Genomic DNA, 14962 nt, shown 5'->3' on the forward strand with positions numbered 1-14962 from the left:
AAATAAAAGATGACCCATTCTTTCACACACAAAAAAGATGTTTTAAAATAATCATTGATTCAAGGATTTATAAAGCAAAGTGCATAGGGGGGTTCTTATACTCTTACTTCAGTTTTCCCCAATGAGGCCATTGCACATAACTTTTTCTTTTAAACATTGTTTTTTTGTGTTTTCTAAAAAAAAAAAAAATGTTTAAAAAATTGATATCAGAGAGAAAGGGAGAGGGAGAGAAAGATAGAAACATCAATGATGAGAGAGAATCATTAATAGGCTGCCTCCTGCATGCCTGCTACTGGGAATCTAGCCTGCAACCTGGGCATCTGCCCTGACTGGGAATCAAACTGTAACCTTTTGGTTCCTGAGTTTGGCTCAAGCACTGAGCCATGTCGGACAGGCTCTCACATAACTTTTTTTTGAAAGAATTTTTTTTAACATTTTTTTTTTATTGATTTCAGAGAGGAAGAGATAGAAACATTTATCATTGATTGGCTGCCTCTTGCATGCCCCCTACTGGGGATCAAGCCTGCAACCCGGGCATGTGCCCTTGACAGGAATCAAACCTGGGAACCTTCAGTTCACAGGCCTACGCTCTATCCACTGAGCCAAACCAGCTCTCACATAACTCTTGTACAGTATCACCACCAGGTTGTCCACATAGATCCATAGAGCTTATCCAGAATCACCTATTTTATATGCATTCGTGTGTGTATGTGAATAGTTCTATACCAGTGACCAGCAAACCGCAGCTCACGAACCACATGCGGCTCTTTGACCCCTTGAGTGTTCTAATGCCACTTTCTTCAAAATAGAATCGCCCAGGCAAAAAACTGACTTCTGTGCATGGGCCACGAAGTTTCAATCACACTGTATGTGCACTCCCATACGTGGTATTTTGTGGAAGAGACACACTCAAGGAGCCAAAGAGCTGTGTGTGGCTCATGAGCCGTGGTTTGCTGACCACTGTTCTATACAATCCTCTATCTATATAAAAGGCTAAGTGACTGACCATACGTCCGACAACTGTCTGACTGACCTGCCAGCAGGTACATATGATGCACATTGGCAATCCTATATAATAAGAGAGGAATACACTAATTATCCATTACGCCTTGAGGAGTAACAACCAACTGCGTAACAACTAGATCATGGATCTGCAGGAAGGTGGGGCAGTGAATTACAAGTGGGCAGGAAAAAGCTACAGTAGGGGCAGGATAAGCAAGCTATGAGGGAGAGGCAGAGAAGCTACAGGAGGATGGGACAACAGGTGGAAAGCTACAGGAGGGCGTCAGAGAGCTATTGGAGCACAGATTTGTGTGCAGGGCTACTAGTATTAATAAAAGCCTAATATGTTAAGTGTCTGACTATTTATTTGATTGTTCGACCAGTTGCTATGATGCACACTGACCACTAAGGGGTAGACACTTTGACCAGTAGGTTAGCTTGCTGCTGGAGTCCAGCTGATTAGGACTATATGAGATGGGCCAGACATGTTCTGGAGTTCTCTCTTGGTCCCCCCCAGCCCTGATTGTGCACCGGTGGGGTGCCTTGACCTGGCCTCCGGGAATTGGGCAGAAACTGACTCTCTGACATTCCCTGAGGGGGTCCCAGAATGTGAGAGGGTGCAGGCCAGGCCAAGGGACCCCACTGGTGCATGAATCCATGCACCAGGCCTCTAGTATTATCATATGTAGAGATTTTTATAACCCTTACCAAAATTAAGATACAGAACAGTTCCATCACCAGAAGGCTCCCTCATGGTACCCCATTCACAGCTGCACATCCTTCCCCTTCCCATCCCTAACCTCTGGAAACCACTAACCTATGCTCCAGCTATATAGTTCTGTTATTTCAAGAATGTTGTATAAATGTTATTTTATAGTGTGTAAACTTTTGGTAGATTTTTTCACTTGGCATACTTCCTCTGAGATCCATCCAAGATGGATTGTATTAATGGTGTATTAATGGGTGTATTAATAATTCGTTTCATTTAAACCCAAGAATGGTATTACATGATATGGGTGTGTCACAGGTTTTGTAACCATTTATTCACTGAAAGACATTTGGAGTGTTTCTTGTTTTTGGCAGTTATGAATAAAGCTGTTATCTGCATAGTGACTTTAAAGGTAAAAAGTGATACTGATCAGTAGACTAAAGGTTTGCTGAGGAAAGACTGCATTTTATACACATTTTTATCCTTTAATACTTAGCATAGTGTTGCACACAGATGCTCAACAAATGCTTGCTTATTGAATGGATAGGTGTACAGCAGCCATTACAAGGTGACAATATGGTGGAGTGGTTAAAACCAAACACTTAGATTCAGACAGAGTAGAATTCTAGACCTAAATTTATTACCTCCTACATGGTCTCATGCAGATCTCTGTGTCTCATCTGTAAAATGGGATAACAGTACTGCTGTTGTAGGGCTTTTGTGAAAATTAAGTGAGGAAATGCATGAATTTCCAAGCAGTCTCTGTTAAACAGTATTTGTGTAATAAATTTCAGTTCTTACAACTATTCATTACTAGATCATAAGATCATAACAATGCAATAACTGCTTTTATTGTGAAATGCTTTATCCTTCAAATGAAGCTGTACCATTAGACTGTTGATATTTATTCATATTTAAATTTGGTGTTCATATGTATGCAAACATTTTAAATAGCTAAATACCTTCTTTTTAAAATAACAATATTTGTTTAACATTACGTTATCTTATGAACATTAATTCAACATGCATATACATATTTTTAGACATTAGGAAGGATTAAAATATTCTTTTCTCTGTAGTTGGTCAGAGATTTCTATCAATGTTGGAAAATGGTAGCTGCTTTTATAAAAGTGGCCTGAACAGATTTTGTTTTTCCCTCTTCATCATATTATAAATCAGAGATTTTCAAACTTTTTCATCTTATGGAACAAATAAACTAATTACTAAAATTCTGCAGTACACCAAAAAATATATTTTTTGCTGATCTGACAAACAATTTTGATTCATTAGCACCAGATGGCTATTGTTGTGTTGGCTGTTATCACTTTTTTAAATTTGACAAACTAAGGGGACTAACTAGTTAGGTATTGCATATTTTAAAAATTCTTGTGGCACACCAGTTGAAAATTGCTGCTGTAAATTCATTTGAGAAAGCAAGTGTGTTGTTTCCTTTTTTTCCCTCTTTTTCAAAAATTGCGTTGCTGTCTGAGCACTTTGTGGGGAGAGGATCCTGTGTGTGTGTGTGTGTGTGTGTGTGTGTGTGTGTGTGTGTCATATTTGAGGGGAATGTCTCCAGTGACCTCCTGGAATGTCAGTAAAGTGCTGAGTCACACAGAACCTCCCACCAGATACATGAGGCAGGAAGAGGTGAGTACAGTTTCTAGCTGTTTGATAAGTAAACACCAATGATATTTACCATTACCTCATTGGAGCTAGAGTCAGTTGACCTCCACATATCAAGGCCCTTGTGTGAGGGAGGTGGATTTATGAAGATTACCTAGTCTTTGTGCTTGACCCTGGCAGGATGCAGTGTGTGTAGAAAAGGTTATTTAGAGATGCCTCTTGGATGAATCTGGGCTTTGCAGGATAGAAGAGACAGATGTGGGAGACAAAGAACTCCTGAGCTTGTCCACACTGTCCCCACATACTAGCCACATGTAATTGTGTAACTAGTTATCTTCCTGCCGTGGTATCTTTGCTCAGGTGCCTTGCCTACCTAAATCACCCTTCCTTAAAGAAATTCTACTTGTCTCTCAAGACCCACTTCCAATGTCATTTCCTCTGTGATGCCTTCCTTATGTTTACCAGACAGAATTATTTGTGTGTTTTTTTTTTACTCTGTGATAATAGCCCTTTATTATAATGTATACTAACTAGCTATATCTAAAATATACAGGCATACCTTGGAGACCACCCCAATAATGCAAATATTGCAATAAAGCAAGTCACATGCATTTTTTGGTTTTCCAGTGACTATAAAATTAAAAGTTACTTTTACTCTATAGTCTATTAAGTGTATAATAGCAGTCTGTCTAAAAAAGAACATACCTTAACTAAAAATACTCTATTTCTAAAAAGAGAAAAAAGCATAGTTTGAGACTAATTTGAAAATTGTGCTGATAGATCTGCTGGATGCAGATGTTGCCACAAAATTTCAATTTCTAAAAATACACTATCTGTGAAGCACAATAAAGTAAGGTATGCCTGCATATTATCAGATATTTATATATAGGATGTATAAAATATATATATATATATATATACATATATTTTCAGCCAGTTGATGAGATGGAATATATGAACTGCTTTTTGAATGTTGAGCCAGCCTTGCATTCCTAGAATAAATTCCATTTGGTTATGGTGTATAGTTCTTTTTATACATTGTTGGATTCAACTTGCTGTTATTTTGTTGAGGATTTTTGCATCTATATTCACGAGAGATATTGGTCTATAGATTTCTTAGAATATCTTTGTCTTGTTTTGATACTAGGAGACAGAATGAGAAGTGTCTCCTCTTCTTCTCTTTTCTAGACAGATGGCAGATAATTGGTATGGTTTACACCTTAAAAGTTTGGGAAAATTCTTCAGTGGAACTATGTGGGCTTGGTGATTTATATCTCTGTTTTGGAAGGTTATTAATATGCCCTTATCATATTAATCACAGTTATTTTAAATTCCAGGTCTGATAATTCCCAAATATCTGCCCTATCTCAGTCTGACTCTGATAATGGCTTTGTCTCCTCAGGCTGTGATGTTTGCCTTTCATCAGGCCTTTTTTGTTGAAAGTCAGATATGATGTACCAGGAAAAAGGAACTTTGGTAGATATGACTTTGCTGTGAGGGCTAAGCTGTGTTTACTCTTTTTAAAAACATCTTTATTGTTGAGAGTATTACAGATGTTCCCCCTTTTTCTCCCTATTGCCCCACTCCATCTGGTTCCCATTCTACCCCAGGCCTTTACCACCCTATTGTCTGTGTCTATAGATAATGCATATCCTATATAATAAAAGTCTAATATGCAAATTGTTTGACTGGAAGTTTGACTGCTTGTTATGATGTGCGCTGATCACCAGGAGGCGGCGTGGAACATGGCGGGCATTGGCGTTGTGGCATTGGCAACAGGTAGCAGTGGAGGTGCTGCCGGTCTGGATGGGTCCCGACAAGAGTGGGACTGCTGTGGGATGATGGAGCAGGTAATCAGGTGGTGCCAGTTGAGTGGGGGCCCAATTGCCCTGTAGATAGCCATGCAGAGGGAAACTAGTGGCAGAGGTAGTGGGTAGGGCCATCATCTGGCTCCCAGGCACTGAGAGAGCCAGGCAGGGGGGCCCAGTTCTGATAGATCATCCTGCAGGTGGGATGGTGGAGCAGGTGAGGGGGTGGCATCAGGCCATGGCAAGTTGCCAGGAGGGCTGTGAGCCTGGGGGTGTGAGCTGGGGCCCAAGCCCCACAGGCCACGCTGAGGGACCCCACCCATGCACAAATTCATGCACCAGGCCTCTAATATGCATATAAGATATTTTGGTTAATCTCTTCCCCCTTCCCTCAGAGATTCATCAGTCTGTTCTATGTTTAGTTCTATTTTACTCATCAGTTTATTTTGTTCATTAGATTCCTTATTCTCTTTTAAAAAATATATATATATTTTATTGATTTTTTACAGATAAAGGGAGAGAGATAGTTAGAAACATCGATGAGAGAGAATTATAGATCAACTGCCTCCTGAACCACCCCCATTGGGGATGTGCTTGCAACCAAGGTCCATGCCCTTGACTGGAATTGAATCTGGGACTTTTCAGTCCATAGGCTGATGCTCTATCCACTGAGCAAAACCGGTTTTGGCTCCTCATTCATCTTGTCTTCTCTAGATACCTCATATAAGTATTTGTCTTTTGGAGAAACCAAGATGGCGGCATAGGGTAGACACCCGAATGCAGCCTACCACAACAAATTTGAATTTAGAACTGGAAAGCAGGGGAGGCATTGCCCTGAAGCACTGGATGGCTAGCTGAGAGGAGGCTCTGCCACTTGGGAAGGAGAGAGAAGGCATGCCGACCCTCAGGAACTGTGAAGGTACGGAGAACTGTGTGCGTGAAAAGGCCCTGGCTTAATCCCGGCGTGCAGAGAGGAAGGGCCAAGATTGCTGCTGGAGTACTCCCTGTGCATGAAAAGGCCAGGCTGGGCTGAGTTCGCTATTGGTTTACTTCCTGTGTGCGAAGAGGGCGGACAGCTAACTCCGGCTGGCTTTCTTATTCAAGAGGAAAACAGAATCACCCTATTGCTCTGATAGACGGCCCCACTCAGGGAGAGGCCAGACTGACAGGCAGTGGGCAGAGATTTCTCAGAGGTGTGTGAAGCCAGAGGCCATTACTTCGGGACTTGGGGAGGAGCCACTTGGGGAGGAGCTGACAGGAAACCAAAGCTTGTTTGTACCACCCCAAGACTCTGCCCCATCCAAGCTGAGCACAGAAGCTCTCCCAGAGGTTGGCTTTCTTTAAGGAGGGACTGGCCAAAATCCAAAGCTTGTCTGCACCTTTACCAAAGAGGTGTGCGAGCCTGCAACCAATCTTGTGAGACTCATTGCGAACAGGACTTTTCTAAGGTGAGACTAACAGGGAACCAAAGATTGCCTGCGCCACCACGAGACTTTGCCCCATCCAAGCGGAATACAGAAGCCTTCCTAGCTGAGACACTGCTGATCCTCACAGCAAATTGGCTTGGAGATCAACGCTTCCCAGTGATAAGCAAGGCTTAACAACAAGACTGCACACAAAGGGCTACACCAAGACTGTGTACTGCAGGTAACTGGGAAGGCTGTGCTACTGGGCTCTACCAGAACACCTAACACACAAAACTATTCCATCAAATCAGGAAAACAACTAAAATGCAGACCAGAGGCAGGACACAAAGGAAGAAGATGGAGGAAAAGAAAAGAATGAACATTGAGTTCAAAACCACTGTTATAAGGCTTTTCAATAATATCCTAAAAAAGGCCGATAAAATAAATGAGACCTATGAGGATATGAAAAGGGATCAACTAGAAATAATAAGGGATCAACTAGAAATAAAAAGGGATCAACTAGAAATAAAGAATACATTGTCTGAAATAAAAAATATTACATAGAGTCCTAAAAACAGACTGGAAGATTGCAAAAATCAAGACAAATATTTGGAACACAAAGAGCCAGAGGACACTCCTCCACAGAAGCAAGAAGATAAAGAGAATCCAGAAAGTTGAAGATAGTGTAAGAAACCTCTGGGACAATTTCAAGTGAACCAACATCAGAATTATGGGGATCCCAGAAGAAGAGAGAGAGCAAAATACCGAAATAATACTGAAAGAAATAGTGACAAAAAACTTCCCCTACCTGGGGAAAGAAATAGACTTACAAGTCCAGGAAGTCCGCAGAACCCTAAACAAAAAGAACCCAAAGAGGACCACACCAAGACACATCATAATTAAAATCCCAAGAGCAAAAGATAAAGAAAGAATATTAAAAACAGCAAGAGAAAAGCAGGTAGTTACCTATAAAGGAGCACCCATATGATTGTCAGCTTATTTCTCAACAGGAACCATGCAGGCCAGACGGGAATGGCAAGAAATATTCAACATGATGAATTGCAAGAACCTATAGCCAAAAATACTCTACCTAGCAAAGCTATCACTTAGAATTGAAGGCCAGATAAAGAGCTTCACAAATAAAAAAAATCTAAAGGAGTACATCACTGCCAAACCAGAATTATATGAATTGCTGAAGGGGGTTATTTAGGAAGAGGAAGAAGATAAAAATAAAAATTATGAACAACAAATACGTAACTATCAACAAGTGAAACTAAAAACCAAGGGAATTAAAAAATCTGATGAACAATATTAACTGGTGAATATAATAGAATCAGAGTTATGGAAAAGGAGTGGACTGACAATTCTCAGGGAAAAGGGGAGTGGGGGTGTGGGAAGAGACTGAACAAAAACTGTACACCTATGGATGAGGACAATGGGCGATGGGGAAAAGACAGAGGGTGGGGTGGGAACCTGGTGGAGGGGCGCAATTGAGGAGAGGGGGGAAGAGGAACACATTTGTAATAATCTGAACAATAAAGATTTATTAAAAAAAAAAGCATTTGTCTTTTGATGACTGGATTATTTCCCTTAGCTAATGTTTTTAAGTTTAGTACGTATTATGGCATATGACAAGATTGCCTTTTTTTGTTTTGTTTTGTTATGTTACTTTGAAGGAGCATTTATTCAAATAGTGGTTTGTTAAAAAAAATCACATTATTTTATGGACAATTTTCTCTTGGTTGTGTGAATTTTTTTTAATAACACATCTTTTAAGGCTTATTTCATTATTGGTCTTTCACTATTGCTTAGAGAAGTATCCATCCAGGATGGTGTTAACTAATCCCAAGTAAGCCAAATGCATAACTGTCAATTAATTAATCCATACAAAATGCAATACGCTATTCTCTTTTGTTTTTTTCATCATAGATCTTCATAAGAGTTTGGGGGAAAACTGAGGGTCTGTGTGGAGTCCAGAGGCTGCCACATTGTATCCCTCCCTCCTTCTTCACCTACACTGACCTGGAGCTGTATTTCTTGAGGATGGTGTTCAAAAGGTCAATGAGCTCTCCAGCATTGATGAACTTCTGTGTGTGCTGAGGTGTACATCTTCTCACAGAAGTCTGCAATCTCCGTCTGCGCCTGAACGAAGAAGCAGAGCTGCTCTGTCAGGTGGGAAATGAATTCTTCCACTTGAGAAGTGTTCCCACCCAGGATGCCAACGCCAGTAACCACCTTCTTCGGCTCAATTTGCAGGGAAGTATAGATAGTGTGGATAGAGTCCTTCCTGCTGAAGAAAGACTGGTTCCCTAGTTTCTGCCCCACATAGGTGAGGCTGTGATAGACTTTCTCGTCTGCAACCAGGTGGGCCAAGGCCACCAGCAGCGACAGCCAGCTACCCCTCTTTGTCCCTTGCCCCCCTGCTCTTGTTGGCCTCTCATTCCTTCTCCACATTGTCCTTGGCCTTGTTGTAAGAGAAGACACCCAGGTGAGAGAAGAATGTCTCCAGCACAGCCTGCTCCACAGGGACCAAGGCGCCAGCGGGATAGATTTACCCATGCGAGCTGTGCTCCAGCTCCACCCACCTGGCTCAGCTCGCCCTCGCACTTCCGGGTTCTCAAGCTGGGATTTCCTTTTTTTAGGCTGAATAATATACCATTATATTCCACACTTTCTTTGCGCATTAATTCTTTGATGGACATTTAGGTGCCTTCTACCTTTTGATTATTGTGAACAATACTGTTATGAACATAGGTGTGCAAATGTCTCTTTGAGACCCTGTTTTCAATTCTATTGGATATAATACACAGAAATGGGATTGCTGGATCAATGATAGCTCTTTTTAATTTTTTGAGGGACCTCCATACAAACCACATGATGAATCTTTAAGACTCTGAACTCCTCAAAGGTGATACTTTGTCTTATTCACCTTACTTCCTTCATCATTTGACATAGTGCCTGGCACCCAATAGGTATTCAATAAGTATTTGTATTTACTGAATAAATAGTAAATTCTAGAGACATCATGAGCTCACAAGATCAGTCTTAGCAGTGAAGTCTTGCCCAATGTTGCTTTCTCGGTGTGTATTAGCATGTATTAATTTGAAATCTCAAATTTGGCATTTTCAGAAAGGAACTCACCAATACTCTTCTGAATGGCAATAGCTTCAGAACATCTCTGAAATTAAAAAGCATAACATCTCATGCTTTTTTATTATTAACTGCCACCCAGAAGTCTACCAGTCTTGTGATACAGAGTGGAAGTTAGAAGTTCTGTGCAATTGGATATGATTTCCTCCCGGATTTGAGTTCTGGATTCCTTCCAGATTCCTTCCTGGATTTGAGTTCTGGAAGCCTAAGGTTCTTGAGAGGATTATGCCACCGGTAGTAGAGAGAAGCTATTGCCAATGAGAGGAGGGTAATTACTTAGGGTTAACAACAGGGCATGAATTTGTGGGTCCCCTGAATAAGGAGACCCTCGTATTCTCTCTTACAACATCCAGGAAGGTGGGAAGGCCATTGAGAGAGATTGTGTGATGCACCATGGAGGCCTGTCTCTAGCAATTGAAGTGACCAACTTGTTCCAGATTCCTCTATCCAAGCTTGGCATGGAAGCCCCAGGCCACGTGAGTGTAAACAGGAAATAAGTATTTTCCTGTGGGTGCCTTTTTGTAATCCTGGAGACGTGCTGAACAGGATGAAAAACCCACAATTGGACTTTTCACTATCTCAGTGGAATGGTGACTTGGAGTTGACTTTGATTTAAGGAAATAAAGTAATGTAATGATTCATGTATAGCTAGATTGCAAGATGAAGATTTATTCTTAGCACATATGTAATACATTTAGCACAGTTCTTGGATGTTTAAGGGATTTGCTAAGGATTATTTTCCTTCACCCTTACTTGAGGTAATGGCCAATGCATACCCTTGGATCATTTGAGATATATCCTTAAAAATATTGTGTTGATCACATTTGGAGTGGGAGGATTGACTTGTTTTAAATGCAACTGGGAAGTATATTATTTCTTAGCCAGAGCTCTGGGGGGTGGGGGGGGAGGAGGGAAGGGAGACATGTGTGTGTGTGTGTGTGTGTGTGTGTGTGTGTGTGTGTGATTGGATAAAGAAGGTGAAGGGGCCTGGCCTGTATGGCTCAGTTGATTGAGCCAAGTCCCATCCATCAGGAGGTCCTAAGCACCAGGAAATTGCTGGATTCACAGGTTTGATTCCAGGTCAAGTTGTCAGTGTGCCCAGGTTGTGGGTTTAATCTCCAAGAGGGGGAGTGCAGGAGGCAGCCAAACAGTGCTTCTCTCTCAACAATGTTGCTATCTCTCTTTTCCTCTTTCTGAAATCAATAAAAATAAGCATATTAAAAAATGAAGGTGAAGGGATTAGCTAAAGAACATATATGGAAAGCCCATGGACAAGGAAAATACTTTGGTGAAGGCCAAGGGAGGGAAAGCGGGGTGGGGGGTGGGTGGAGGTGGTCAAAGGGTGGGGAAAAGGGGGGCACTGTAATTATGTCTATTAAAATTTTTTAATAAAAAAAAATAAAGGCACTGTGTAACCTAATACAAAAAAAGGGAAATTCTTATTTAAACAAAATTGTGCTAATCTGGGTTTTCAGATAGTTCACTTAATGTAATAACTAACAGATTAAGGAAAGCTCCTTTTTTTTTTTTTTTTTTAAAGCACTGATTACACAAACATGAGTGATAACCTGACCCAGTAAGCACCAAATCTGCCCTACAGAGCAGCTCTGCTCAAAGGTCTTTGTGGAAATTGTCATGAGTAATGGGGGCAAGCCACAGGGGAAATAGAGTTCAGTTTACCACTCACTCTATCTTGATAAGGGAAGCCAGACTGCAAATCAGTCTTTCTGTTATGATTACATGGCAGGAAATGAGAGATCATGTTATCCCAGTGCAAAGAACTGGGCTGAGGGTCACTTGCTTTGCCAGCTGCTCCAATAAATGGTTAATGACTGATCAATCTCACAAGATCCTCATAAGGCAGTTTAGTGACTGGATTGCCACTTTGCTTTCTCTACTTCCTCCTGGAAGAGGGACAGAGAAGTATGCTAATTTTATTATTTATATAAAGCTAACATACTTGTGATTTTTTCACACCCATTTCCCTTTCAGGTAGGAAGCTAAAGACAAACAAACAAACAAACAAATCTTGGTTTTAAAGAACTTTTTCTTGGCTTCTGAACTGAAGAAGTCATCTATAGAATTTAGGAAAAAACTGGGACTGTTTGAAGGATTTTGGACATCACATCTGTCCAGTACCTTCTTTATGGATAGGAAGGAAGTTCAAGCTGATGTGGAATTGCCATGTGCCCCAGTGACATGTAGAACAGAGTAGAAACCAAAATGGTTCTTCTGATGGCTGATCCAGCACACATTGATAAAAATCAAGCATATTATATGGCCTTATCAAGCACAAATATTCTGTTTTTTGACAAATGTTTACTTATGATCTCTTTTTAAAAAAAACCAGCTTCATGTCCATAAGGATTTATGGACCACTATAATCTTACAAGAGTAATAAATGTGTTATATATCTTGTAGGCAATGCATTGATTTATTTACAAAACCAGCAGAAACCTAATGCAAAAGAAGAAGGAGGAGGAGGAGGACAAGAAGAAAAGGAGGAGAAGGAGGAGGAGGAAAATAAAAGTATAGGTTGGTTTCCTTTATAGAGAAGTAAAAATTCTAATAAAAATATGAGCAAATGGTAGACTATAGCAATATTCTCCCACCATGCACTGATGGTTGAATACTAAACATTTTATTAATTTAAATATCATATAGATGGCAATACAAAAAGCTGAAATCGCATTTATTTACTCTTTTTTAAAATAAACAATCTTTTTAAAAGAATTATATTTTATTGATTTTTTACAGAGAGGAAGGAAGAAGGAGAGAGAATTAGAAACATTGATGAGAGAGAAACATCAATCAGCTGCCTCCTGCACACCCCCTACTAGGAATGTGCCTGCAATCAAGGTACATACCTTTGACCGAAATCGAACCCAGGGACCCTTCAGTCCGCAGGCCAATGCTCTATCCACTGAGCCAAATCGGTTAGGGAACATTTATTTACTCTTGATTAAAATGTAGAAATAAGTGATTATAGTGAGTTCTAGCCAAGGGAATAGGAAGAGAAATGAAATGTCCCATTTCTGGGCAGAGGCTTGCCTGTAAGACACAGGTGCACTCCCTGCTCTGTTTTCACCTGCTGCTGGCTGGATTTCAGTGAAAATGAGGCTCCGGGGGACAGCAGAACCACATGATGGAAAGCCTGTAACTTAGGTAGGTGCCTTTGATAGGAATCAAATCTGGGACCCTGCAGGCTAATGTTCTACCCACTGAACCAAACCATCTATGGCTCTTGCTATTTGTTTTTTGCTGTTAAGGATTGTTCCATATGTGGAAAATAGCAAATAGCAAATAGAGCTATTTTTTTTTGTGACTGCATAGTATTCTATTCTATTGTTTGTATCTATGTATAGTAATTTAAAAATATGTTTTTATTGATTTTTTTAGGGAGAGAGGGAGTGGGAGAAACATTGATATGGGAGAAAAACATTGATTGGTTGCACCCTGAAGGGGCAGAACCAAACCTGAAACCTGCGCATGTGCCCTGACCGAGAATGAAACCAGTGACCTTTCAGTGTATGTGACAATGCTCAACCAACTGAGCCACACCAGCCAGGGCTGTATGTATAGTAATTTATCTAATGAGTTCTCTATTGATTATGTTGTGTGTGATCTTTTACTATTGTTACAAAGAGTGCTCTATTGAATATATATATATATATATAATCTGCCAGGTTATGTTGAGACACAATTCTCCATGGATCTCTCACATTTCTACATGTGTTGTGAGCAAAGGCATTCAGTTTTTGTTTCAGATGATCTTTTCAAGGATATTTGTGTAGTAAGCAGCCTGGAGACAGAGAACAATAGTGTCTCCTTCTGGGGCAAATCCCAGGTTGTTTATTGTCCAGGAGAATAAAGGTAGTATTGTCCTCTGGAGTAAAGGCCAGGTAGTAACCAAAGGACTTGTATGCATGCATATTAGCATAGCCAATGGACACAGACACTGGGGTGGTGGGGGCTTGCCTGGGGTGGGAATAGCTGGGGAGGGGGTGTCATTTGGGGAAAAAGGAGACATATGTAAAACTTTAGATGATAATAATAATAATAATAATAATAATAATAATAATAAAGAATTGAATTCCCTAGCTTAAGATTCATCTCCAGTAATACAACCCAGTGCACATGTACATACTACTTGGCAGTCATTTTGTAGTTTCATGACAACTAGGGTTCAGGGAATAAGTGGGAATGCTGATTCGATGGCAACTGCTATTACTGTGAATAATAAACTGTCATTTGCCACTGACCCAAGATTTTGTGCATCTATGTAACTGTGTCAGGCTAATTTGTTAGCTTTCAAGGGAAAAAATTTCAGATCTGTCATTGATTTTGACAGTTTTACAATAATTATGAAGATGGGATGCTGACAGAGATTTGGCCGTATCGAATAGAAAAGATGGCTTCATGGGCTGAATAATAGGATGTGATAGAAGTCTATGGGATTAATAGCAACATGGAGAGGAAAATCGTTGAGCTTGATTTATAGACATATCAGCTGAGGATGTAGGTGCAAGCCAAAAATGTCTACAGCCAGTTAGGTGTGGCCTTAAAAGATAGTAAGCTGAAACTGGTTTGGCTCAGTGGATAGAGCATCAGCCTGCAGACTCAAGGGCCCCAGGTTCGATTCTGGTCAAGGGCATGTGCTTTGGTTGCAGGCATAACCCCAGTGGGGGGTGTGCAGGAGGCAGCTGATCGATGATTCTCTCTCATTGATGTTTCTAACTCTCTATCCCTCTCTCTTCCTCTCCATAAAAAAAAAAAATCAATAAAATATATTAAAAAAAATAAAGAATCACCTACCTCCCCCCCCCCCCAAAAAAAAAATAAATAAATAAAAGACAGTAAGTAGTAAGACATACTCACCCAATGGCAAAACTTTGGGTATTGAACCTGGCTGCCTAATTTGTGCTGAAGGAAAAATGGACATTAAGATATTTGTTGACTTGAAGAGGCAAATGGCTTGGCTTGCTAATCAGGGCTCTGAAAGGAGAGAGATTGGAATATTAGGGACCAGGAAGTTTGGGGGGATGTGAAGATAGATATGCAAAAGTGGAATGGAATGTGAAGATAGTTTTACCACGTGTACCCACCGGCGAATATCCAAAGTGGAAGAGGTATTAATGACTTGGCCAGTCGACATAATTGACACGTGACCAGGGTGGCCATGGGAGGAGGGATGAAAGATGCGATGAGACCTTCATTATGGACTCCCACTTACCAAGGCTGATGTAGCCTCTGCAACTGTCAAA

Source organism: Pipistrellus kuhlii, unplaced genomic scaffold (assembly GCF_014108245.1).
Source record: "Pipistrellus kuhlii isolate mPipKuh1 unplaced genomic scaffold, mPipKuh1.p scaffold_m20_p_1, whole genome shotgun sequence".
Lineage (NCBI taxonomy): Eukaryota > Metazoa > Chordata > Mammalia > Chiroptera > Vespertilionidae > Pipistrellus > Pipistrellus kuhlii.